This window comes from Dufourea novaeangliae, unplaced genomic scaffold (genome assembly GCF_001272555.1).
Source record: "Dufourea novaeangliae isolate 0120121106 unplaced genomic scaffold, ASM127255v1 scaffold12, whole genome shotgun sequence".
In the NCBI taxonomy this organism is placed as follows: domain Eukaryota; kingdom Metazoa; phylum Arthropoda; class Insecta; order Hymenoptera; family Halictidae; genus Dufourea; species Dufourea novaeangliae.
In genome coordinates, this window is record NW_015373886.1 from 1,152,157 (window position 1) to 1,180,094 (window position 27,938).

Consider the following 27,938-nt stretch of genomic DNA (forward strand, 5'->3'; position numbering starts at 1 on the left):
GAGAGAGAGAGAGAGAGAGAGAGAGAGAGAGCAACGCAGGGGTGGAAGGGCTTTCGAGCTATCAATTTCGAGGATCGAATCGAACGCGGTGGAAAAAATGAGAAGAAAAAGAAGAGCGTTCCGCGTCGAGAACGGGCATCGTTCAACGAGTTTCGATCCGATTGAGAATTCGGATCGTTTCCTTCGCCTTCCGTCAAGCCCACTCAGTTTACCGAGAATTCATCGGAACAAATCGCGAGGGAGACAGAGAGAGAGAGAGAGAAAAATAAAGGAGAAATCGAACAATGACTCCCTTCGAGGGGGGGATTCGAATCGAGCAGCAAACCCCTCCCACAAACAATCCTCGTTCCCCTAGTGGAAAACACGCTTGGAATAATGATCTGGGACAAATTTTTTCTCCATCACATTTGTCAGCTCCGAAATATTATAATTCTATATCTCTCTGTGTCATGATTCTATTCGGGTGAGAAATTGCAGTTGGACTGCATAAGATGCAGATGCTACTGAATCGGTTCAGCCGTTTTGTCTCTCGATATAATCAATATCCATGGCCACAGAACCATAAATACCACATCCGAGTCAGATACACACTTTAGAGGTCTTGGTTAAACCCCACCGCGTTAAAATTAGATCAACGATGCCTCGGTCAGGTCTAGGCTGCATCTCAGATAAGTCGAATCTATGTTAAATGCCTTCCCGCTGGCGTTCCACGGATCTGATAAAATGGTACTATAATCAGAACGGAATCACTTAGACGTGTAGGTCACCTCGTCTACAAGCGAAGAAACCAAAGGCCTGAATTGTCCTCGAAAGAGGAATTTATTGCCAGGGAGACGCACACGTCCCATCGCTGAAGTCGTCGATACTTCCAAGGAAAAATTTTCGATAACGATGACACCGAGCATGTACGACGTTGCTTCCCGATAAAACTCGAGAACACGAACTCAACAAACGAGATATACCTTTGACAAATAAGAAATCGTTCACCTTCGAGCGCAATTCCAAAGTGCTTCGTTATTTCGCTCGAGGAAAACGAAGCTACAATACCGATCGAATCTACATATCGAATACCACGTATCGAATATACAATACCGGAACAAATGTTTTCGAACAAACACCTTTTATTGCAGTATGTGAACTGGGGATACCATTGGTGCTACATTAACCCATTAGCAGTCGAATAAAATTACGACTTGTAATAGAAAAAATGTATATTTTAATATATAATAATAATAATATATTAAATATACTTAATTGTACTTAATATACTATTAAAACTACTATTTAAAGTAAGAAAAAATAATTAAATAGGATGTACATGGTTTTAAGGCGTGCATCTGAGGATGACCAAAAAAAATCCTGTGGAGGTCATTTCAACGGTTTTTCCAAGGTCATTGTATTTTTTTTGTAGGTGGACTTTTTTTTGTTTGCTTAGGTCGACCACACTTCGATATATTGTCTATCTAACCTCGTTGAACAAATTGTATTTTTCTATTAAATATACCGCCTATTTCGGGATGCCGACATGTCGAGAAACTATAGATATTAACCCCTTCGCACCGGTGGACGAAATATCTCGCCACGTGATTTCGTTCATGATATACTTTGCAGGATCTCGTGAAACTCATGTTTTAGATTACAATTTATGCTTCTAAATGAAGCGTCTGAACTCTGTTGCTCAGCTAAATACAGATAAAACTTACTTTATACTTTATAATATGTAGGTATCTCCGTATAACTATTACGAAAGCTAGCGTCGGACTAATAGTAAACACTCCGCAAGATAGAACTTGTATAACATCACTGTAACAACAGTCAAAAAGGAAAACCTTTATGTCCGAATTCATTTGCCCGGTACTATACATACAGTAAATACAGTAAATCTTCAATTAACGCTAGAAAGTCGTACCCCTTTAAAGCAGTTATCGCAGAGGAATACGATTTCTGCACTTTATGAATTGTATTTTGGCCCGTGCTTCCAGCGTGGACCCCCTCCCCCTCCCCAGTAATGGGGATGAATCAGAAGCATTTAACGCACAAATCTCTCCAAGCAGTTATCGAGACTTTACTGTATTGCAAGGTATTACGAAATTTCTGGAAGTCTAAAATACATATTGTTTACGAGACATTAAAGTTCAATAGACGACGACTATCCTACTGCATATACGGTAATAAAAGTGGCCTGAAAATATAATTCTTACGAAACGTCATAATTTCCTTATACGCATCAAGTGTCCTAATACGAACAGTAGTCTATGCGGGAGTTTCCTGGCAAATGGAGGCACACGTGCCTACTTTTTTGTCGAATTCGTCCACTCTACTCCCCGTTTGTCCCTCCAAGGTAAACCTAGCTGTCTCTGTATCACAAGGTATCGAATTAGCTCGTTCCATGTAACAAGATATCGCGCGACGACATTTACACGTTCGCTAATGTGACCCTGTGTGTCCACTGTTCCGCGAGAACCGATCATTCGATTATCGACGCAACGAATTCGTTGCCTTGTGGATCTCGAACGTTTCGATTAGACACGACACAAGGCTGCTCTCGGTCCATATGTCGAACCCAGGCCTCCGTAAAAATGCAATTAAACCGGATCCGGTCACGAGACACGGGCTTTTAGCCCCCCGTCTACCATCCGGAAACGGAATTGGGAACTGACGATAAAAATGTTATTCGACGATACGTACGAGCTCTGCGTTCGCCGAGATTTATCGTCGCATCGATCGTGACAATATTTAACAAACTGGACAATAAATCAAAGTTTGGATTAGCTTGAGAACGGTACCTGGAGAATAAACAAATCGCATGCGGATATTCTGACTGTAAAATGGGTTATATTTCGTGCGTTTTCCAGTGACTTATTCGTGTACAATATACAGGGTACCTCATTTAAGTGCGAATTTTTAATAAAATTGTGAAAACGCAAAACATATTTTGTACTTAATTTGAATGGTATTAAGAGGTCAGTATCCAGCTGGAGTTGTTCTTTCTAAATATTGTTTTTTCTCGAAGTTTTCAAGGTCATTGATTCTTTTTCTCAAATAACTACCCATTTTCTTCAAGGTCATATACTAGTACACATCTGAATGTATTTTTTTATGAACCATGCGAGATACAATCGAAAAAAATATGTAATCATTTGAAAAAAAAACATCTATTCGAATCAGGAAACTATTTTCAACCTCAAGATGGTTACGATCGGTCTCCCGAAAATTCCTCCACCTACCTCTGTCACACTTTTGTAGAGCTATCCACGAAAGACGAGTCTTCGCACAAACCCACGAATTACAGTTACATACTACTCCGTCAACGTTATCTCACCTCGACCACTGGGGATCGCCAGGTTCGAGTCTCCCTTCCGTTTCCTCGAGGAAACGCCGCGAGTTTTCGTCGGGGGCACGCCCCGTTGAAATATGATCGGACCAAACACAGCTCTTCATTAATCTCTTTCATAGCGAACCCCCCTTTATCCGAGGCCAGAACTTTTCATTTCCGTTTTCCGCTCGGTGATCGCAGCGGTAGAGGGGGCTGTGGATCCCGGAAACTTTCTCTAGCGGGTCGAACGACAACGGTCCAAACGTGTTAGTTCGCTCGGCAAGGACCAACATGCGCCAAGCCCTCCCCCTCTCTCCGACCCCCGAAAAGACGGAAAAAGAATTCGCGCCGGTTCACGAGCTATTTGTCGCCCACGGCTAAGCGCACGGAGACGAACAATGGCCCCCGCGGGGATCTCAGTTTCACGCGTGTCCAAATAGCGAGCGTTCCGCCGGAACGGAACGCATTGTTTGGGCACAATCGAATTCTCTACGAGTTCTGTCCAATGGGCCGTTTCCTCTTATTTCCCGACTGGTCCTCGCCAGCCCTTTCACCCAACCCTCCTGTCCGACCCCTCTCGAGGAACGCGTTCGCGCACGGAGAACCGTTCCCTTGTAAAATTACGCTGATACGTCACGATGAAAACAAGAATAACGGTGGGAGGAACAACACCAAGGACACGGGCCGAAGATGGTAAACTCGGTCGTCCGTGTTGCTTTACCGATCGTCACAACTGCACACGGAGTTACAGTTGAGTCGTTTGAAGAAAAAAAATATCGATGACCTTGGAAAGTTCGAGAAAAAAACAACATTTGACAAAAACACAGCCTGCAAAATTTGTTTTTGGGAATGAATGACTGTTACTGTTTGTCCTTTTTAGTTAATGACTTATAGACCTCTCGAGAATATGATTAGAGAGGTGGAGAGACGCAAATGATTCAATATAAACTATGGAAGCCATTAGCATCTAATATTTTCAATATGGTTGCCGCCTTCTGTTCTGTTAGGTTAGGTTAACCCGGTGTGAAGTACCGGGCAATCATATTTTGAAAATACAGAACTTGTTTTTGGGAACGAATTGTCACTACCTTTTTAGTTAATAATTCGTAGACTTCTTCGAGCAGGCTATGGAAGAGGTAAAGATGAGTGAGAGGAATTTTGCTAAAGGAATTGTGAAAGGGACATCAGCATATAGCATTTTCACATCATCACACACGCCCTCTCCTGTTCTGTTAAGTTAATAAGTCGCTCTAATATTGAGGGACCATATTTGGGTAGTAAAATTCGCGGTGAATCTACGAGACGCCCGAACTTTTAGGTTATTTATATATAAATACACAAGATTCTAGTTGTTTTAGTTATACATTCTCCTAATAAATGTGACAGAGTGGTGAAATGCTTTGTACTAATTTCTCACAATTTAACCTAACTTGGCGAAACTTCTGAATAGAAGAGAATAAGAAAAACAGAATATCCGTGACTTCACATCGATAATAGAGGGTTGCGATTTTTGTTTTCCTAATCTACGGTGCACCCGATTGATCGGTTTGCGAAATCTTACAGAAGTCAAAAGGTCAAGGGTATAGAATTGTTTTCGTACATTCGAATCAGAAGAGAATGATCCTCCACCTTGCAGGGACGATTTCTATCGGACCATAAAATTCTACTTTCAAATTCTCCCGTTCAGTGGACGTGCCCGGTTAAATGGCCCGCGATTCTCCACCCTTCAATGCGTTCGTTAAATAACCACGGACGTTCGCCTCGCTCGTCCTGGCTCGTTACTTTCCGCTGCACCCAATTTAATGGTGCCCGGTCATTGTGTTGATTCCATCACAATTCAATCGTAAACCTCTTCTCCCGTGGCTCGCATCGGGAAAAGTAATCTATCCGCCCTCTTAATCTTCCAGCTAGCTCGTAAAGTCCTCTCTGTGTCTCTAGCTCTCGTCTTCCTCCACCTACTCCCTCTCCCTCTCCTCCGGCTCTTATACAACCACTGGTGAAGACCATTTCCGTCTCGCGAAAACATAGCCGGCCGAACAACTTCGAAAACACGACGGTCTCGCTTTGAATCGATCAAATCTCATAAATTTCGCGGGAATAACAAGTTAAGAAGCCACGATAAATTTTTTATACATGGTAGTAAAAGATTAATATAACAAGTCACGGGGCCTCAACTCAAATTACCTACACTTGATGGAATAGTGTCCGTTCAGCGCGAAATTGACACTTTTTGGAGCACTATTTCGGATTGTGCTTAAATTTGGATACCTTGCAGTCACTTCAATTAATTTTCATACGACCAATTTTAAAGTGTCCATATTTTTGAAGACATGTGCAGAAAGAGAACAAATGGGGCTATATCTTCATTTTTTTCAAAAGTTTAAATAGTTCCCCGGTACAAAAACAGAGCATTTATTTCAAACAATTGTAAAATAAATGGGTAAAATATATTTTTTTTTAACTGAAATAATTTCTATTTGGTACTCTTATGTCTCCACTGTAAGTACCCACAAAGCTCACTTTTATCAGTTTGTTTGTAGTTCAACAGTTATGGTTTATTGAAAAAGCGTTGGCCCTAAATTTCAAACAGCTGTAAAATAAAAAATTTTCAAAATTTTCAAAAATCCTTCAAAATACATTTATACATCGCTAAAGACTACAACATATCCAGATTTGAACAAAATCCGAAATGTTGCTCCCAAAATGTGTCTGATTTCGCGTCGAATGACCCAATAACATAATATCTTAAGAGAAAAATGTGTTAAATTGACACAAGGAACGGACAAGGGATAAATAGAGCTGAGAAAGGGAAGAAAGATTTTTTTCTGCTCTTCAAAAATTCGACTCCAAAAGAGGGGTTAACAAATTATGTTATTCGTGGAAAGCAGATCTAGCTACACACCCTACGAACTTCCATCTACCGTTTGTGGCGTAATGTTCGTCTGCATAGGACACGACACGACGTTCTCCATAGGACACGACACGCGGGCAGCCTCCGTGTCTCGCGCAAACGGACAAGCCGTAAAATGTAAATGCAGAAACAGGAAGTCTGGCACAGCCGTTCGAAAACGTAGGAGGCAGTGACTCACGGAGCAATCCGAATCACCGTGACTGCGTATACCGTGAGACTCCGTAAAGACACTCGTAAACCGGAAGAGACGTCTCCTCCACGGGACATGGCCCGTCGACGTTCGACTCCGGTCATCTTCTCGTGTATATCGCGTCGATGGTTTCCTGGGTCACCGTCGCTAGTCTCTTCTACTGTGTACAGGGAACCCCGTCGAAATCCTTAATGCGCGATTTACGCCGGAAGTTGTACATTTCTGACGGTAGATTTAAGAAATCTTCCATGTAAAGACTGTGTACCTTACCAGGAAAACTGCGTATAGCAAAGAAAACGACGACATAAGGAAATTCTTCGATACGAGCTTGGAATTAATTTATGTTAAGCCTGGTGCACATTCGTTTGGCGTTTGAAACTTATTAAGTTGTTCCGATGCTTCTGCAAGATTAGAAGTCCTCTTATGTTTGAGATCTTCGTGACCTAGAAGTTACCGCTGATATACGAATGTCTTTAGATAGGTGAAATGTAATTTTCTAGTTCTGTGTTCGCTTGCAGAGTACTATAGGTAAACGTAACATGGAGTAATTCCAAGAAAGCGAACCTTACAGAATCGTGGCGATGCAGGAAAATCCTTGAAAGTTCATCGATGCGCTCGACCGTTTCGCCGTGTAACCTAGCCGCGAGGGAATTACTTATGAATCAATGCAGCTGCGACTCCCAGAAATGGAAATTCCGAGCGTATCGCCTACGGTTGGTGGCCTTGAGCCGGAGTCTTTCGCGATATTCGGGGAAAAATTAGTTGTAGAAAAATTGGTCACAGAAAAATTGATCATAGAAAAATTGGGCACAGATAAATTAGTCACAGAATATACATTCTAGTCTAATTAGTAAAAAAAAATTCGAATTCGAATACGTGAACTGTCGATTATTGCTAAAATAAATTCGTTTGTAAGACTTAAGGAAAAGAATTTGTGTTTGAAATATTAATAAAAATGTCTCAAAATTAAATGGTTCCAGATCGGATGTTTTCGTACAGTTTCTTTGTTGCGCGCAGACTCGAGAATTTTATTCTTAGACCATCCCTGGTATCGAGTTCAAGACTCGGGGAGTACGTCCGCAAATGTTGCGAAACTAATTCAGAATCACTCCGCGGAACAATTCCCCGCGAAGAGAACCGAAAGACAATACTCGTGGACAGTGAAACGTCCCCGCCGAAAACTGGAAACCAAGTGCAACAAACCGTCCTATGTAAATACACACCCTCATACCCTGTGGCGTTTCGCAATTCAGAGACCAGTTGCATCGACCCGAAGAATATCATCAGACCAGAATGGGAGGAGGGGGAGGGATCGTTTCCTATTCCCGCTGTTTGTCTTGAGCGAAGTACTACATTCGTCGGATTATTTTCAAACATGGGGACAGAATTTTGAAAACCAGCGCCGAACGAAAATATTTTGGCCACTGGCAATTCTAGATTTTTGGTACTGTTAGTTCCGGTTTTCTCGGGTTCATTTACGTAAAACGCGATGTGTATAATTCACAACGATACTATAAATCGTCAGAAATATGACCGAAAGCCTACCAACACGTTCGAACCACCACTACACAGGTAACCCTCGTATAACACGGTGGTTAGGTTCCTAAAAATTGTGTCATGCAAATTCATGTTACACGAAACTAGGAACTAATATGTACATGCATATAATAGACAAGGTTAAAAGTTCCAAAACTACATTATTCTGCGCAATTTTTTAACCGTATTAAAACTAGACCATATCGTAGGAATATTGTCCTACGAGGAGAGGTTCCCCAATTTTCTAACAGTGCTATGAAAATTCCGTGTTACACGGGGATTGCCCATACTGTAGATTCCGATTTCTACGTGTTCATTCACCGAAAATGTGACACAGTCCGCAAAGAAACTAAAAATTGTCAGAAGTACGATCAGAAGCTTACCAACACCCTCATCTCGATTATATCTCCATGGATACTAGGGGTCCCCCTATCCAGCATTTTCCCCAAGACACGAACAAGGTGTCCTGATCTTCGATGAAACCGTGTCGAACGTGAACGGGAAACCCCCGACGAGATGGTTTCGGTCGAACGTGCACGAGATTCTAGTGTCTTGTGTCAATAGCAATCTCCAGGCCACCTTGCACGAGGAGAGGGTAGAGACGCTCGACGTCGCGGGGGACAAACGAAAATACAGGAACAACGTTCCTCGGGATCACACCGAGACGGTTTTTCGTCCTCTGGTTGGCCGATCGAAGCAGGACGATGCAAAGGCCATAGACTCCTGCGGTCGTGTCGGTTCGCCTTTGTGCATCCTGACCACCGGCCATCTGCCTGGCGTGCTCTCGGCATTTTGCAAACAACCGCAAAACCCCGTACGGCGATCTCCCTGTGTTTACGTCTGTGCTATCCTATCATTGCGACCAGGAGTATTGCGGGATTCTATTTCGATTGGTTTTATTTATCGAAACCTGGCAAGATGGAGTCAAACCTAAAATGGAAGATGGCACAGGGACATAGCGACGGACGAAGTTGTCATTGCTACGAATTACTTTTACTTCGGGTCGACTTGACACGAAAACAATGGATTTCACGACTATAGAATCCTGCGTATAGGTATCTACTATCAAAGAAAAGGTTGGACTACCTTAGGCTTAGCTCCTTGAGAATACCAGATTAAGAGTCCTTCTATTCTCGATATTTAAAAGTTATGAGATTGCACCTCCTAAATATATAACTTCTTAAAAATATAACCTCCCAATAACATTGAATAAAAATTGAATTCGGTTTCGATCGATTCTATCGCAATTTTCGCGGGATCAGCAACGCCGGTAAAGACACACGTTCATGATTCATTGCGTCACACTGTAACCATTCGAAGAGTCCACGGAACAGTTATATATAACGTACCCTTTTCCACCGTCGGTTATTCCGAATGTCAACGACGATCAAGCACCTGGAGCGTGACCTCTTTTCGCGATATAAGTAAATGTTCCGGTGGCCGACGGAGAACACCTGCTCCCGTTAATCGAACTGGTTACGAAGCACCGTCGCGGATCGCATATGAACGTCCCCACTGGTCTGGTTTCCTTTATTCCTTCTTATTTTAATCCGCGAATGCAAACGCGCGCGCGCACGGTGCACGCGGAACACGATTCCGTTGTAAATACACTAAAACTTGGATTAGCACCGGAAAATTGGGACTGGAGTCCAAGTGGTTACGAAGTAGTGGAATCGATTCTAAATATAGAATCAATGCTGAACGTAGAAGAGGATAGCAAGTAAAAAAAAAGAGAACGTCAATGACGACGATAAAGTTTACAGGCCTGCTTGTCAGTGGATTCGCACCCAAACTTCCAAATTCCTTTCCATCATTCCACTCAATTAAACATTGGACCGATAAGCTACTTTCTTTACAAAAACAAGATAAGATAGTATATGAAACTGTAGAAAACTTACCCACCCTCCGATTTGAATGGTTTTTAGATAGGTTGTCAAACTCGACATTTTGAACAACTTTATCCCATACATATAACAAGGGGAGTTGCTTAGTTTCCGAGATATTCGCGACAAACTGCCGGTATTAGCGCATTGAATTAGCTTCGTTTAACTTAAGCTTAACTTTCGTTTATTTGACTGATACAGAGTAAAGATTCATTCTTATTTAGCAGAGGTATTAACGCGAACGGACATTTAGTTTCATAGAATTGCAAATCGATTAGTATAATGCTTCAAAGTTGATTGGACACAGTTCAAGAAAAAAGTAACTGTCCTTAACCAACTCTAACATACGTTTTTTCTTGAACTGTCTCTAACCAACTCTGAAGCATTATACTGATCGATTTGCAATTCTATGAAACTAAACATGCATTCACGTTAATGACTCTGCTAAAGCCGCGTCTATACTATACAACAAAACAGTGTTATACAACAAATTCTTGTATAACCCTACTATACAACATGTTTTTATAACTTATTATAAGACTATACCTTTCAGACAAGTCTGTAACAAGTTTGTATAACATTTCGCGTCTCATTATTAATAATGGCATCACACTAGATGGATAACATATAACTTGCTATACAACACGAAAAATGTTATGTAACATCACATTATATAACATTTTTCTTTCTGTTTTTCTAACAAGTTTTATAACTTTGCTATGTAACATATTATGTTATATAATGTAGACGCAGTTTAAGAATGAATCGTTACTCTGTTGCAGTCAAATAAGCACAACTATAGGCAGAATTCAATGTGCTAGTACAGTGAACTCCAACTATATTGCCACTGAACATATTGCCACACGAGGTACTTTCCCCTCACACGTACTTTTGAGTACACAAATTCGCTCTCCCACCACGTTGCATACGCCAGCGCACCACCGCGATCTAGCTTTTGCGCAGGCGCTGACGTCGAGGCTATCACGATAGAACTTAACATAGAGGGGGCTCTGAACATATTGCCATTTTACTCCTCTACAGCCCCAGCCATGGCAATATAGTTAGTGTCCACAATACCAGTAGTTTTTCGTGAATATCTCGGACACTAAATAACTCCCCCCGTTATATGTATAGGAAAACGTTGTTCAAAATGTCGAATCTTATAACATATCCAAAAATGCTCGTAATCGAAGGGTAGGCTGTTTTTCTGCAGTTTATCCGATATATCGATTTTCTCGATCGTGAAACTGTCGTTTACGGGACAACAGAAGCTCGATGCTGCTGGTTCGTGGGTCACGTTGTTTCGTCAAGCAACGGGAGCCTCGCGGCCGGGAAAGCATTTGCATATTAAAATTCATGAGAGGCGAGCCGGTTCTGGGCGGTACGACGGCGTGTTGTTGCGCTAGCGGAAAAGCACCTGCCGTCCTTGCGCCAGCCAGCAGCAGCGCGGTGGCTCTCTGTAACCTTATCGAGCGACGAGGCTGATTCACGCCTCGGTCGTTACCATTGTTATTGCTGTAGGTTGGATCTCATCCCGGTTGTTCCGCGCCTATGCGGATGTTGTCCACCCAGCCCCACAGAGCAAAAGATCCTCCGCGACTTAAACGAGGCCTCTCGTTCCACCTCCGCGCGCGGAGATGTAATGAACAAAAGTGGGTTCTAGGTCAGATGGAACCACCGTCTTGCCCCTTGCTTCTTCTTTTTCTTCAACAGGTTAAGCATGCAAATAATGCGACGTCGTTTCCTGGTGTTGTTCTCTGATCCAGTGGAACAACATCGTTTCACTCGGCCAAAACAAGAATCACAGGCGCCTCGCAATGGGCCGGATCGGAGATTTCAGTGATATTTTGCCAAAAAATCAGCTTTCTCGTATCGAGATCTAGTGAGTTTGTATGGTTTCCTAAGTGTATCCTATTCAACCTTGAAAATGAGACAATTAATGAGATATGATAAAAATTGTAATTGGTGCGAGCACTTAAAGTTCAACATTTTAAAGACAGCATTTTTCAACAGGAAAAATTACTTTTCCTCATTCTCTCAAGAGCATTCTTTCTTTATTCTTTTTATTAGTAAATTATATTGTTACATACATTTAAATATATTGTTATTGTTATAATCTTTTTTTATTTAATCTATATGTAACATAATATCCCTACATTATTCAGTTTGAGCTACATATCAATGTCTTGTATGGTTCAAAAGTTATTCAAAAATATCACTGAATTTCTCGATCCAGCCCACTGTACGCCTATTCGCGTGGGGCGCTATCAAGAGATTGATGGAACAATTAGATCGATAGAAGAGAGTATCTACATCAAAGATGAGCAAATTCATTGTCTAGATAAAGAGTTTCGAATAACAACCATTCTACCCGATGATCCACGATATATACACTGCTGAAAAGAATTAGAGGATCGCTGATGTGGAAGGTGCAATTGCATCCATCAATCGAAAGAAACGAAGTAAAAGATATAAGTTAGATAAATTGATGTATTTACCGTACAACACTAACACTATTAACACCTAGTTATATCTGTATAAATAACGTTTCAGCCAGTGTATATTAGAAATTGTTGATAGGGTGACCCTTCTCTTTAGACTAAGTTTGGAATAGAATAGCTACAAATCAATTAGAACTCTACTATAACTTCCCTATTCAATTCAATTTCTAGAATGTTACCGAAACATTCACGTTTCAGGTTGTTTCGTGAAACTTCGTCCGTTTATGGTTTCGATTCTATGCAAGAAACACATGCAAATATTTTGATAAACAAAGGATACCCCAGGAGCAATGTCGAAAATCTACAATCGGAAACTTCGAAATCAATGGCCAGTATGGCCGCGCAAGTTTCAATACGAAAAGCATATTAATCCCTGGGTTTAGAGTCATTTCCCCGTAGGATCTCTTATCTTTGGATATCATTGATTTCCGACGAAACGTTGAATAACCGTCGCCATTTTCACGGCTAATACAGAGAGGGCGAAAAAAACATTGTGGATCGTCGCACGGGAAAGAGACACGGAGGAGAGGCGAGAATACGCGATTGGCGAGGACCCTCGAAGCCGTGGGAGTCGTAGCACCTGTACACTCTCTCGCGTCGGGGTCTAGACTTTTCGTTCGAAGGGGTATCACTTATTCATAGAGGGGGCACACACACATACAAGATCCATTGTTGCTGCCAGCAGCAATGGCGTGCTGCCCGGGCCTTCCGCAATAGGAAAATTACGGCTCTCGCTCTTCTCTCCCTCGGAATTTCATTTCCTTCCCGCGATTCCTCAGCTGGCGCGGAGGGGAGAAACGAAAATTCAAATTAAAAAAAAACGGTCTACGAGCTTGGTACTATTAGCGATAGTTGTAATGAAATCGTTCTGCCTCGATTGGAATTAACTCCGTCTCGAACGAGACGATGCACAGGGTGTACCATTAAAAACCAATAGAAACCGACGCCCAATTACGGGGACGCATGTTGCTCTTGAGAAATGCATCAGTTGTTGTTTGATGAGAAAATTTATTATCTAGATACAGAGTTTCGATAACGGGATAACATTGATTATTTTTGAAAAATTCGATCACAACAAATAACGAATAAAAGATATAAAAAAAAGTACTTTGTCACTTTTATTTGATGAAATGGGGGAATTCCAATTTATGTAATAGAATAATACGTTCTCTTGAATGAGTAAACACTTGGCAGATAATTAGTTAAACTCATTAGCTGTTTAATAATTTCACTGCTACGTCAACCAAAGAGGAGTGACACGTACATTGCAAAGAAGCTGGATTTTTTAAATATCGTTACGATATATCTGTGTAAACGTTAATATCGCAGTTTAGTATTTAAAACCGGACCAACAGCCTCTATGAACTAAACGTAGCTATATATTTTCGGCGATTTATGATTTGAAAAAGGAAATAAAGTGTGTCTGGCTACGTAAGACATTTTTCAGTGTGGCCAGTCAACACGTTAAAGGTCAGGGTGACGCTCTTAGGTACATACCTATTACTCTTTTTGCACGATGTATTATTCGAATAAAATTGCACATAACTCTGCCCAAACCACATAGATGACATCGCATATCTTTTCACATTTCAATGCAAAAACAGCCCTCAAGGTTGCTTACAGTTCAAATACCGCAAATACGCACTAGTTTTTAACAACTGAAAAATTGTCTGAATCAGATGCCTATGATTTTAATTGGAAGAACAATGCGAATTTCCATAAACGAAATTTGTAAGTTCGCGTACGCAACACCCCAAAGTAAAAATATTATTGGTGGTGAAAATATGAATTAATCGTGGCCACCTTTTAAATTGTAGAACTAAACTTGTACAACTAAATGAAGTTGGGAATCCTGCAATTGAAATCATTGCATTTTGTCTTCAGACATCAAATTTAAAAGATGATCCACATGAAATTAGTGGTGAAATTTTAAAATAATAACGTTTATGTAACGAACTTATGGACGAATTATTGGTATGACTTATAACTTAGATAAATTTGCGACACGGCTTCCTAAAAATCATAAATTTTATGTCCAACTCTATTTATAATTACAACAATACTTACTTATTGGGATAAAATCGTCTTTTATAAAATGTAACGAGCATACTATCACAGATAACGATACATTCTTGTCCATTTTTAAAACTTTCACCCATGCCCTGAAGCGGTCAATAATTTCTTCCTGATTTAATTTATTTATCAATTTCACCTATCATTTTTACATACACGATTGTTACAGCCGTACATCCAGCAACATGTTTAACTTTTATTTTTTCTACGATAAAATTCCATGGTGTAAATTTCTATACTGTTTAAATAATTATGATTGCTGTTATATTAATTTAAAAGCATTAAATAACACAACAAATATGAAAACACTGGTTATTCTCAACCTATCTATTCAAACATTATTGATCATATGGATACTCAACAGTAGTTTTAGTCATTCAGTAATTTTCTGTCTAGTTGGCGTATCGAAATGCTCACTATCCCAATAGATATTTAGGTGATATGTTTCGAAACAAGTCCACGTTCAGACAAATGAGCAACGTTCCTCGGTTGACGCTTCTGAAGCGCGGCGTGATCGGACCCACACGTTATAAATAAATCCAATTACTCCGGTGTAATTCGTCCACGGGATCCGTCCGTTGACAGCGGCGGAGCGGAGTTAATATCGGCGGGATGACGTTCCAAGATTAATACCAGTTCGCGTGTTTTCGTTCTTCGGCAGGGGGATGCGCGCCACGGACGAAGTTCTCGAAATAACGCGCGCCTCGCGAAAGGGGTAGAAGAATACTGGGAGGGGGGGGAGTGGGAGGGAAGGGTCAGCGTGCGAACTATTTCGCCCCGTTGGTTTCTTGCCTCTCTTTTCTTATTTCCCGGCGTGCTCTTTTCCACGAACTCACTTCGTGTTTACCACCTCTCCCTCCTCCCACCCACTTCCACCACTAGTAGCGTCATAGACATAGATTATCGAAGATAAATGCTGACAATGCAGCGGCTGCTAGGTTCCCGCCATTGATTCATCGCCGACGCGAATTGATTTAACGCGCGCGGAAATATCGGCTATATACCGGCCGGTTTGCTTTTCTTTTCTTTCCCTTCGTTTTTCCGAGCCAGGGAACGACGCGATCGAGGTAAAGGCTTCGCCACTCGAGGCAAAAGAGGGCTCTCGATCGTGAATTTTTGCCACGATTTTCTTTTATTTTTTCTTCTGGTAGCGCCCATGGGGAGGACTTACAGAATTACAGGCGACAGACTTGACGACGGATAATGGAACTTAATGGAAGGGAGCAAACTTTAATGAACGATCCTGCGGGTCGATTTAATCGCTTTGGAAATACAAAAGCCCCGTCGTAGCGGGTGATTAATGCTTTACGACTATCTTGCCAGGGCCTGTTTTGTAGAACGGGCTCGTCGCTTGAGGGCTGAAAATCGAGAGTGAAATAGTTTAGTACACGGAATAGAAGATCCCTGTACAATTACTCGAAAAATAATGATGTTATTGAATAAATGTAAATGGTAAATAGAAGATAACCATTTGTATATCCAAAAATCTGAAAATATCTCAAATTCAGGCGATCCTATTTTAGAATATTCAATGGTAGCTAATATTTTTATTTGAATCTAGTCTAATATTTTTATTGAGCTAATATCTTGTTATTTTGAAGTAAAAAATATCGATATTGCACAGACCTATTTTTTTTTTTTTCATTTTTTAAAAATTTGGAGATCTACTTAATATCAATGAAACTATGGATCCTTGCTGACAAAACTTAGATATTAACCGATAACAAAATCTAATACACTTATAAAGTAAGTGTTGCACCAGTGCAAGACTGGGCGTTAAAGGGTTAATCATCGAAACGTATCAGGACACTATAAATTCCCTATGAGATCCGCATTTGAAGCTAATACAAAATCCCCTAAAACACCAGGTCCATCCTCTATACCTGCCCCGAACGAATCGCCAAAGAGTGAACAACAAATTCAGCCACAAAGTATGCAATAAAATGAAAATCAAAACCACCTCGGCCTGCGTTACCAAGTGTCCCGTGGACAAAAAAGAGGAAGACCTTGTTTGGCTTATTAACAAAGAGCCTACCAGAACGTTTTGCTGGTCGTGTGTGTCCGAGGAGCAAAAAACCGAGGCACTGGACGAAAAACAGTCGCGCAAGAAAGGCGGCTGTGCTCGCTCCGTTCGCCTGTTTGTAACGATCCTACACGATACCGGTGGGGGTTAACAAACTTTTCTTCCTTTATCGCAGTCACGGACCGTGTGCGTGCGTGGCAAACTGCGACGACGACGGTGTTGTTCGTCCTTGCAGCTGTAGCTGAAACGATCGTGTTCGTGGAAGAAAAAAATAACCCTGTGCCCCCTCCTCCCCCGAAACGTCCTGTAATCGTAGACGCGCGTGAAAAAAAGAAAATAACGTGGGTATAGCTGGATTAAAAATGGAAGAATGGAACGGTGAAACTTTAGTGTCGACTCGTTAATGGGAGAATTTTTAGCGAATTTTCGCCATTACAGAGATTACTACGGATACATAGATAATTAGATCGGAATTATAGAAAATATCAAATGTATTGTAGAAAGTGGATAGATCTTTTGAAGAAGTTGCTGATAATGTTTCAGGCCGAATTTAAACATTTTTAATTGATAATATTTACTTCGATATTTGGAAATGACGAAATCTGGAGAGAATGCGAATGTACTATCTCCTACTTTCACGTGGAATCGGTTTTAAAGAAGCATCGGTGGTTCAGTGGTAGAATGCTCGCCTGCCACGCGGGCGGCCCGGGTTCGATTCCCGGCCGATGCAATTCCCTTTTTTTTTATGTTTTATGATTAAAATGTAATAAACAGTACCAAAACACTTGCAGCTTCTTCTATACTATTATATTCTACGTTTTGCATTTTATAACTGAATATAGGAGACCAATTGTAGTAAAACAAATTTTATAGCAATGGACGGGACGGTCGTGCTAACAAAGACACTACAAAGAGTAAACTTTGAGTTATGCAATGATAATACTACTACTCTTGTCCTGTATTGAGAACAGAGTAGAACATGAGCATCGGTGGTTCAGTGGTAGAATGCTCGCCTGCCACGCGGGCGGCCCGGGTTCGATTCCCGGCCGATGCAAAAAATTTATTTTTCTTTTGAAATAAAACACAGTATGTATCTCTAAATTAATCTCTATATTGTTTTGTTAAATTAAAGATAGTGTTCATTATAAAAAAGAACGAGACAGTTTTTGTAATTTCTACGTTGTTCTTCACAACATATACGATCATAAAGGATAAATTGACCACATGAAAGTAATAGATGAAGTCTATTTTTCATAAGTTATTGCGATGTAGCTGAATATATCTGAAGAATTTAGTATTTAACGTAATTTGTTATACTCCAGTAACTATCCGACTTCTCTAATTAAATTTTCTTGACATACTGTTCCTGTTCTTTCTGTGTATTTCGCGATAGGTTGTACGGGCTCGGGTCGCCTCCCCTCCCCTTGGATCTTGTCGCAACATCGATCCTATGGCCCCTGAAAGAAAACGGCCGTGAACTCCGTAAAAAGACATAGCCACCTTCGTAGCCTCTTAGGGTCACCTGAACTAAAACCTGATCCCTCTTCCCCCTTATCTAGCTATTAGACGTAATTTCTTCGCCCTCTTTCAACGGAAATCCCTCCTTAAAAATTGTCCGGTCTGAACAATAAAATAATCTATCATATTCTCCAATCTAAGTTGACCTTTGAGTTATAAACTTAAGAGCACAATTTTTTGCCAATCATTCAAATAATTCGGAAAAATATCGTTTGAACAAACGCGGTTCGATTTTGGTCTAGGGGATAGAAAACGAACAGATCCAACCTAGAAATTGAAACGAACCACGGTTCCGAGCAACGAAACGACACAGAAAAACCCCGAAGCAAGAGAAGCAACCGTCGCACAGTGAAATTGAGTATCGTGATAACCTCGACACAGAGCGAGTTGAAAGAAACGCGATGCCAAGGCCGCGTCCACACAGAACCAGTAAATGTCAGTTCAACTGGTTGGAAGTACCTTTCCCTGTTAAAATCACTCACACTAACCTGCGCGCCTGTATAGAGAGAAAAAAAGAGAGATGCGTTCGTGCGCGCACACGATGTCTTCGACGGTACACTACCGTCCATAAGTATCCAGATCTCCATTTTCCTCAACAAATAAAATATTCATTTTTCCTGCTGCATACCAGACTAAACGATTTTCCTAGAATATTTTAATAATGTGCCAAAAATTCTTATCGATGATTCATATTGGGAACTACGGATGTCTTGAACACTATTGAACCGAAACTAACACCATCAAAACGGCAGTAACACCTCAGTGACATTAATTTCTGTTCCAAGCGACAATCATCCAAATGACAAATGGACGATAAATTTGGACAGTCGTGCTTGGCAGCCTCGATAGTAGGCATCCAGCAAAATGGCGGCGATCGTTATGGCCGCGCGACGTTGACGTCCCGACGAAAACGACTTCTTTTTGTCCCCCCCTGTAAACTCAGGTAGAAAGAAGAGGGGAAAAAGGACCACGAGTGAAACGACCGTGTCGTTTCTCTTGCGTAAGAGGGAGACGCAGTTTAGGGATTGGTTCGACGAGTCGGGGGCCAGGTGCATTGACTTTCGTTCCTCGACAAACCGGATATCGGACTCGAATACCTGTCCTATCGGCGAGCTTTTCTTCGGATTCGACTCCCGATGGCCATTGTGCGCACGGGTCGTGGCACACCGAATAACGATGGAAAATAAGGATACACGATTGTATATCGGAGATCGATGGTAAAGAAATATGGGTAATTCCTCGCGTAAACATCGGAGGCGGAAAATTTCGAATCGTTCATCGTACTTGACAGTATTCCAAGTAAAATGTGCAACGACAAATGTGGTTTGTGAGTAGGGGGATACCTGCATCTAAATATAGAAAAACGTTAGGAAAATACAAAAAAGAAATATGAAATATTACAAATGTAGATATATAAATTGATTGTAGTTTGTTAATATTGATTAATTGTTTACAGTAGAGAGGTGATAGAAGATACTCACGATGCAAACATATCGCTGATAATATTTCACGAAATTACAACCGCATTATTCAAGCGTACGTTCTCCTGTGGGGACGTAAGGATCTCGTACAATGTTCATTGTATCAACGGGAAGGGCTCGGGTACTTAACGTTAAATCATGGAACTAATACACGAGGAGAACATACACGCTCCTCCCGGCTCGTTCTCTTTGTTATGCTCGGACCACGAAAGTGCAACGGCCGACCCTGAACCAAAGTCATCGGCGAAACCGACGAGGGATTCGTTATTGTCTCGGGTCTATGCCTGACTCTGGGCAACATTTACTCGAGGCACTCTGAACAACCAACATTCTGCTTCATATTAGGAAAAATCATCATAAATATACGCTACTTACACTACAATATTCGACAGCTGATTTACGTATAAGATTACTACCTGGATCAACATTTTTTGTAAAAATTATTTCAGTAATAACGACATAATTAATAATCTGTGATGACTGAAACTGTAAAATTATAAGACAAGTATAATTTTGGTACTAATAAGTGCTAGGATTATGTATAAAGTAGGAAAACATGAGCATCGGTGGTTCAGTGGTAGAATGCTCGCCTGCCACGCGGGCGGCCCGGGTTGGATTCCCGGCCGGATGCAACTTTCTGTTTTTTTTTAAAATAATTTTTCTTTAATTCCAAGAATATTGTAAGTATTCCTACATACCCATATGTCCTCTTCTGCTCTTTTTATACGTATTTCTTTTATTACTACGAATAATGATTATATTGACAGAAATAAAATATCATCGGTTGGTATGTATATTTATACTCCAATCTGTAAATACACTCCAAGAAGTGAGTTATGATTTATGTAATGGTAGTAACAGTTCTCGTGCTTTCCCTTAATATTACGGTGAAATATAAGCATCGGTGGTTCAGTGGTAGAATGCTCGCCTGCCACGCGGGCGGCCCGGGTTCGATTCCCGGCCGATGCAAGCCTCCTTTTTTTTTTCTTTCACTTTTTTTTATTTTAACACTATAATAAACAGTATAATTTAACTGTAACATGCTCTACTTGTTCAATCATATTTTTGATCCTCGTGTGTACTGAATATAATGATAAAACTAAATTATTAGTAGATAGAACGTTCATACTCCAACCTACAAATGCGCTCGAGAGAGTAAATTATGGATTATGTAATATGATAGTACAGTTTCTGTTGCTTTCCCCTAAGATCGAAGTGAAATATAAGCATCGGTGGTTCAGTGGTAGAATGCTCGCCTGCCACGCGGGCGGCCCGGGTTCGATTCCCGGCCGATGCAATCTTTTTTTTTTTTTTAAAGAAATATTGTAACCAAGTGTCCACATTTTTTGTCACATTTTGAACTGTATCGAAAAAATTTTTAAATCAAACACAATGGCGATATCTGGGTAGATTTGAATAGAGAACACGGTCACTTAAATCCACGATACTCTCCACAGTACGTCGTAGAGAAAATATTAATTAGTTAAGGGAGATTGTCGAAGAAATAGAAAATGTAGTGTCAAGTTACCGGTTGACGAACGACTAGAAATACTTGAGACGAAGAGTGGGCGTGTTCTCAAGCTGTGCAACCAAGATGTGCACGGGCCGCCGCAGGACCACTTCAGATCCTTAAGAAGGCCAGTTTTTAAATGGCAACACGTGTCGAGAAGAAAACGCAATCGTCATTTACCCTGTGCGCTGGGGACACGTGGTCTTACTCGAAAACATCATGCAGATAATCTTCCTTTCATTTGCATTCAATAATTCGTTAAATAATTCGTTTCTGTACATTTTCTCTGTAATAACGAATCGGAGTAACTGAATAAATTGAGACGTGTTTCGAGTCTTGAAAATGAATGAAAGAACAAAAATCAGGTTGGATTTCTCACCTCGAAGCCCACCATTCTGAACATTATCGTAACAAACTATTAACTTCATACCTCTCTAATAAATAAAAATATAATTAACGAAGATTTATTTTTTCATTTCAATGGTTTTCGTTGGCAAAAAGCTTGCGAATTGAACGTTCTTCCCAGGGATAAACAGAATCGTGATCCATCGCGATCGCAATTCAAGATACAGAGGCCTTCGTTCCTCGATGCGCTTGCGTCACGTAGCTCCCTTCGCGAGCAAGGACAAGGGGAGGAAGGAGGACGTGGGACGGAGCAGAATCTCGAAGGAGAGTTATTATCCGATTGTTGCAACCGGTAAGACAAGACATTGGTAAGGACACCGAGAAGCTCGCGCGCAAAATAACGTTGCCTGAAATTACAACACACCGCCAGGAAAGCGATCATTATCCACGGTCCCGTGAAACGCTGCGCTGGGGAGGAGGACTGTCGTTGTCCGATTCGATTTTAGACACTGTCATAGAAAGGACAAGAGAAGGAACTAGCCATTGTTAGAAACGTAAAATTTGCACATACCACGCGTCTTTAATATGGGCTTCAAGGAATCCCAAATGGGATTCCCAATTGTAGAGGGTGCTAAAAAAGAGGTCTAAGACTTTAGAGACTTATACAGTACACGTGGGAAGCAGAAAATGTGTGACCAACATAGGCTTCTAATATCAATGCCGATCGTCAAGAAATGTTCCAAATATTGTCACTAAAGTAGGCATCCTCTGTAGTAGACAAATACAGTTAGCAGAATAACCCGAAGACCTAGTTCCTCGATCTTCACAGAACTACAAACAGTAGTCTTTAACCCAGAATGTTTATTATTAAACTATATTCTCCAGTCCATTCCATTCAGTGCAATCTTTACTGTTAAATATACCTTACATCCACAAATTTACCTAAACGTACCTAGGCAACACGGTATAAAAATAATCAAGTACTAGTTTAAGCGAGGCCCCTATGTCCGCATAATCCAAGATCCATCGTGTTAAGAAATCCATTCATTTCTCAGAAAAATCAAAAGTCTAACGTCTTTTATTCCTGGGTAAATAGTTAATTTACGATTCGGCCGAATCGCCACGCGCGAACAAAGAACGAGAGCGTCCGCATTTAAATGGCCGCGGTCGAGGTTCCGGTGTAACCTAAATAACAAAGGGAAACGGTGCGAAGATGGCGCCACCGCCCGACGCCAGTTCGCGATGGCTTTTCAGAGAGATTGGGGTTAGGGGACTCCTGGTAATTAAATGCGAGGCGACACGGACCGACAGCCATATGCAACATCCATCGTCATCGTCGTCGTTCCCTTTCGCGTGAGCAAAAGCGGTTCTCCAACTGTCGTCAACCGTAATATCGCGTGTTCTCCATCGTGTGTCAAGGTGGACCTCGCACGAAAGTGAAAATCGAACCGAGGGGGGGGGGGATTGTATTGATCCCACGACCCTCTCCCAGGCCACAAAGTTTATCCCTCGCTTCGTGCAAGCCGCGCGCGGCTCTGGCGATTTTCTTCCCCTAGAGTGAACAGTTCCCGTCGCCTTCGCCTCCGCCCAATTAACCGTCCAATTTATCCCCACGGTTCAGAGACATTAGTCGTTCAAGTCTCATTAGGGGCACAATGTTTTCGAGACGGCACCAAAGAGAAACCTTCGCTTCTAGCCAGGATCTACGGGTGGCATTTGAATGAGGGAGGTTCGCATGGATCCGTTGCGTTCAGACCTGGACAAAATTTTTGAATTAAATTTTGAAAAATGAACAAAGACACTATTGCTTCGATCGAAGAATTGATCATAGATAGATGTTATCTAGGGATGTATGATAACGATTCGATTCTTCGGAAGATCGATTCCCTTGGGTAACACGCCACTGACGTGTATAACACATTCATTAACAGCCAATAGTATGGGGCGAGATCTGAGAATTAAAAAAAAGAGGAAAATATTATTCTATATCCGAACGACCATCTTATCCACCGTTCCCAAGACGTTCGGGCGACGAAACAAGAAGTGCCTCTCGAGGTGATTTCAGCGAAGGAGCCCAGGACTATATTCCCCGCGAACTTCTTCCGCAACGTGTCTAAGATTGCCATCCTTCCATACGGTGGAAAGCTGACGATAAGACTGTAACGATAGCTATTAAGTAGTTTATTTGTGCTAAGAAATTTACTCCGAGAGCGACCAACCATTCCAGTTCGTCGCTGGAGGATTCACGAGCCCTTCTGAATCCTAGCTTTAGCTACCCTGGGAATGAACACTGGGCGGACCGATCGTTGCTACGCTTTTAATCCCTTTTCGAATGCTTCCACAGACGATCGTTATTTCGATTCAACCAGTTCTATGGACTTTCGTGTCACTGTTCCAACGGTTTGAATTGGAGTAGGATATTCGTCGTAGCGCATATTTTCATGCTGAACCTTAGGCCCTTTTGGCACACTCCTAATGATAATGTTTACAGCTCTAATTACTGGTTTGCATATGTGCACAGTCTACAGTAACGATATAGTATTAGTAATTACAGTATTCCCCTCGTATAATCAGGCGGCTCGGTTCACGATAGCGCGATTACACTGGCAATACGGTTCTATCGTTCAAAAGGGACAGTAATGTACATGAACGAAAGAAAACGAGAACCATACGGCGGGGATGATGATGACTTTATAAATGGCTCGACAAACCACGAATATAAGGGCAGCAATACTGTGTACGATTTGGAATATTAAGTTACGTTACCCAGCTGCGTAAAACGTGGTCGAATAATTCGCCAAGGACCTGAACACACTCACCTGCAACAGAAAGAAAGATTCCAGGTTTGAAAAAGTACAATAGAATAACAGTTTATAAGAATGGACGTTGCGAAACTAGCACTTTGGTTTCTCGGTGTTATTCAGCGAAAGTAAGATCAAGTTAATTCCGCCCTTCGAGAAAACCGATCGATAATCGATATTTTAAACAGGCATCTATCAATAGCGGATGAAGCACCGAGGCTGGTCACCATGAATTATGCGTTTCGCCCAATTCCAAGCTCGCCCGGGACTATATATCCGCGTGGCTCAAACAATTATGTTACTATAGGTATACAAACTAATAGACAAACTATAAATCACTTTCGACCGAGAAATTCAGTTTGCGGCTGCTTGTCGTTCCCGTGCGTCTTTCGAACTTCTTGAATCGAACGTTTGATTAAAGCGCTGTCGGCCAGAACTTCTCCGCCGAAACTTCAACAACAAAACCGCCGATGGGAGTTCGGCTTAAAGAATCCGGTAAAAGAAGCAACAGAGAGCGACGCAGTGACCGGTATTCAGGAAAAATTCCCAGCAAGGTAAGCTCTTTTCGAAACGAAATGGCCACTATTTCGGCTACTGACAAAGTTCAGAACACCACTCGTTCCTTGGGAACATAAGCAATTGCCTTGCAACGTTTGATCTTTAGGACCTTTTGTTTTTATAATACTTTGTACTAGATTCCATTTAAAAGGGGTTGTTCCGACCGTACACTTCCTTTATAGCAATCGACCTCTCTTTAAAAAAATGTTGAAAGAAACTAAGTTGCTAACAATACAAGTTAATATGGTAGAGGTACCATTTAGAGTAGTATCTACCAATCCTAGTACCATTAGTACATGTAAGTACCATTTAAAGCAATACAAAAAAAAATACCATTTAGAGTAGTACCATAAGAAATAAGTTCCATTTAGAGTAGTAAATACATACCATTCCTATGTAGTAACATTCGTATAACTATCATTTGGAGTAGTACCATAAGGAATAAGTACCATTTAGAGTAATACCATAGGGAACAAATACTATTTAGATTAATGTCATAAGGAATAGGTACAATCCAGAGTACCATTTGGAGTACCATTTAGAACAGTGCTGTCCAACTTGGCTCTCGGGTGGGGGCCTCTCAGGGGCTTCCTTCCCCGTCCAATGTTTCTTTCGCGCCGTATGCCTTCGTAGACAAAGAAGCTCAGACTCTTGTCTCTATTACTCCACGGTAACGGCGGACAATTGTGGAAGACGGCTCTTGGCTCTAAAGGGCCAAGTTGGACAGCACTGATTTAGAGTACCATTTAGAGTGCCATTTAGAATACAGTTTAGAGTACTATTTACAGTATCATTTAGAGTATCATTTAGAGTATCATTTAGAGTATCATTTAGAGTATCATTTAGAGTACAATTTAGAGTACCACTTAAAGTACCATTTAAAGTTATTCTGGAATACTATTCCGGTCAATCTGGCCCAAGACTAAACTTCACAGAAATTCATAAATTCTTTATCATCAATTCTCTCGTACACATGACACTCTAAACACAAGAAAATGCATTCGCCCATCGTCGACTTCAACATCGTTCCGATTCAGTATCAGATCGGCCACGTTCTAAGTTACTTGAACGAAAGGGAAAAAGAAACCCTCCCGTACACAGTCCACCTATTTCTCACTGTCCAGTTCTTTCACGAGGAACCCACCACGATGTACCATTTTCAACCATTCATCTCTCCCTTCCATCTCTCATCAGGTTATCCAGTCGTCTAGTCGGATTCGTACAGATACAACTCGAAATCAAGCCACGATTCCGTGCAGACTCCCCTCCCACCCCTCTTGCTTTTTATCGTTCCATCCCTGTCACGTTCCCAACCGTTCTCTCCACCATCCTCCTACTCCTGCTCCGCCGTTCTAGCCAGATAGCAGGAAGGGGGACAAAGAGCTCGAAAGTTCTGCCGGCGAGTGATTTGTCATTCGGTCGCGTGTGTCTCTGCCGTTTTACATCCTCCCTCTCCCCTCCACTGTCTCGCCTGGTCTAGGCCGTCTGTTTTCTTTCCGTACTTGGCCCACCTCTATCTCTGCTGTTTCTTCTAATAGCTCACCATTCTCCTCCCTTCTGCCCCCTCTCCACTTGATTCGTCGCGCTTTCACATTTGCCTATCCCCGTCCTGTTTTCCCTCGATATCGTCTCTTGCATATACCTGACGCAGTATTTCCGTCGTACGTTCCTTCTGATTCTCCTCTGGTTTCAATTTTTGAAGTTCAACTTTCAAATGTTCGATTATCGAAGGATTCTACCTTGATCTCCATCCCAGATTCCGTGCCTAGAATCGAATCGCTGTGTGACATGATACGTAACGTATCGTCCAGCATTTTGTGCACACATAAATCTTATAAATCCACGTAATGTTTCAATTTTCCGTAATATTACCAGTCGATTCTAGGCTACGGATTGGACGGGGGATATATCCCGTAAATTGCGAGACAAAGGCGGGATATGGAAATCATCGATACGAGAAACACAGAGTCGGTGATACAAGGACCAAAATGGCGGAAGCTTTAGATACTCTGTGAGGTTTGAATAATTTCATGGTTGTGTAACGTGAAAAAACGATTGGATATTACGATATACGTTCGAAGTGTGTTGTGTGTTTGGTCGCGAGATTCATGGAAAAGTGAAAATAGAACCGCAGCAACGGAGACGGATGGAGTCATTAAGATGAAACCACTATACGGGAGTAATGCAGTGTGCTACCAATAATTCATTTCAATATCTCGCCTGTCGATAGATCGATACACCCCCTACCGCCAAATGCATCAATGACGCGCGCAATTACTGACCTAGGGACACCGGGGAGATAATCGATATACGCGCGCGCGCGGAAGACCGAGGAAGTTATGAGGGTAAAACACGGGGAATATAATTAACGAGAAATTCGACTTTAAACAGCCGTTAAACCCAGGTAAGATCGATTAATCCGTTGCGGTCGTGCACGAGGTTTATTATCCTTTTTACGTCACGAATTTACGGTTTGTCTCCATTGTTGGCTGTTAAATGGCTCCTGGCGAAAATGGCGAGCTGCTTGAAAACGCAAGTACATCTACCATTTAATTTCGCTTAAATACAGCGGGGTACCGTCAGTCGCTCCAAACTCCACGTTAACTTGACTGGATCGAAACACCAAAAAGGTTAAAAAGAAGTACAGAATGTCCGTTTTTAATGACTAAACTCTAAAATAATGGCGATTGTAGAGTAACAAGCACTTATCGAGACCTAGAATCATACGACCCCGTTTACTGCATGCACACCGTATTTGTGAGCCGTTCACAAACTAACATGACCAACTTCATTTTTTGTTCATAATTTTTTCTAATTTCCACCCTTAAGAACTTGATTTTTTTCAATCTTTTCGAATTTCAACACGAAAGCACTTGATCGATGCTTAACTTTCTTATATTCAAAATAAATCAGATTGACAATTTTTGTGGAGTTCTTCCATTAAGGGAAGATCTACCGTTAGGAGGAATCACTTTGGCAAAAGAGCCGGTTATTTATCACCGAAACACGATCGCATTTTAATCGAAGATTCTTTCAATAGTGTTCACGAAATATAGGTGAAAATCCCATTTTAATAGAAGATTCTTTCAATAGTGTTCACGAAATATAGGTGAAAATCCCATTTTAATCGAAGATTCTTTCAATACTCGTGTTCAGCCACCGGGTGGAGCGCTTAACGAGTCCCCACGGGGCGACATGGTCCCAGGGAACCGGTAAAAGCCCGTGTAAACGCGCGCCCGGCTGAAACACAATTTACGATACGAGGAGGAGGCAACGTCGTTCTTTATTCGCA

The 27,938-nt window shown here is 41.5% G+C and overlaps 1 protein-coding gene and 5 non-coding genes across 6 annotated transcripts in view; 5 read left to right on the top strand and 1 right to left on the bottom strand.

The window, feature by feature from the left end:
* Nucleotides 1-27,938, bottom strand: part of LOC107194673 (zinc finger SWIM domain-containing protein 8) — a 107,941-nt gene that overhangs the window by 65,260 nt on the left and 14,743 nt on the right. The window lies entirely within an intron of this gene.
* Nucleotides 17,093-17,163, top strand: Trnag-gcc. Its single transcript has one exon. It is a non-coding gene; the product is annotated as a tRNA-Gly (tRNA).
* Nucleotides 17,417-17,487, top strand: Trnag-gcc. The gene has a single exon. It is a non-coding gene; the product is annotated as a tRNA-Gly (tRNA).
* On the top strand, nucleotides 19,993-20,064 carry Trnag-gcc. Its single transcript has one exon. It is a non-coding gene; the product is annotated as a tRNA-Gly (tRNA).
* On the top strand, nucleotides 20,331-20,401 carry Trnag-gcc. The gene has a single exon. It is a non-coding gene; the product is annotated as a tRNA-Gly (tRNA).
* Nucleotides 20,659-20,729, top strand: Trnag-gcc. The gene has a single exon. It is a non-coding gene; the product is annotated as a tRNA-Gly (tRNA).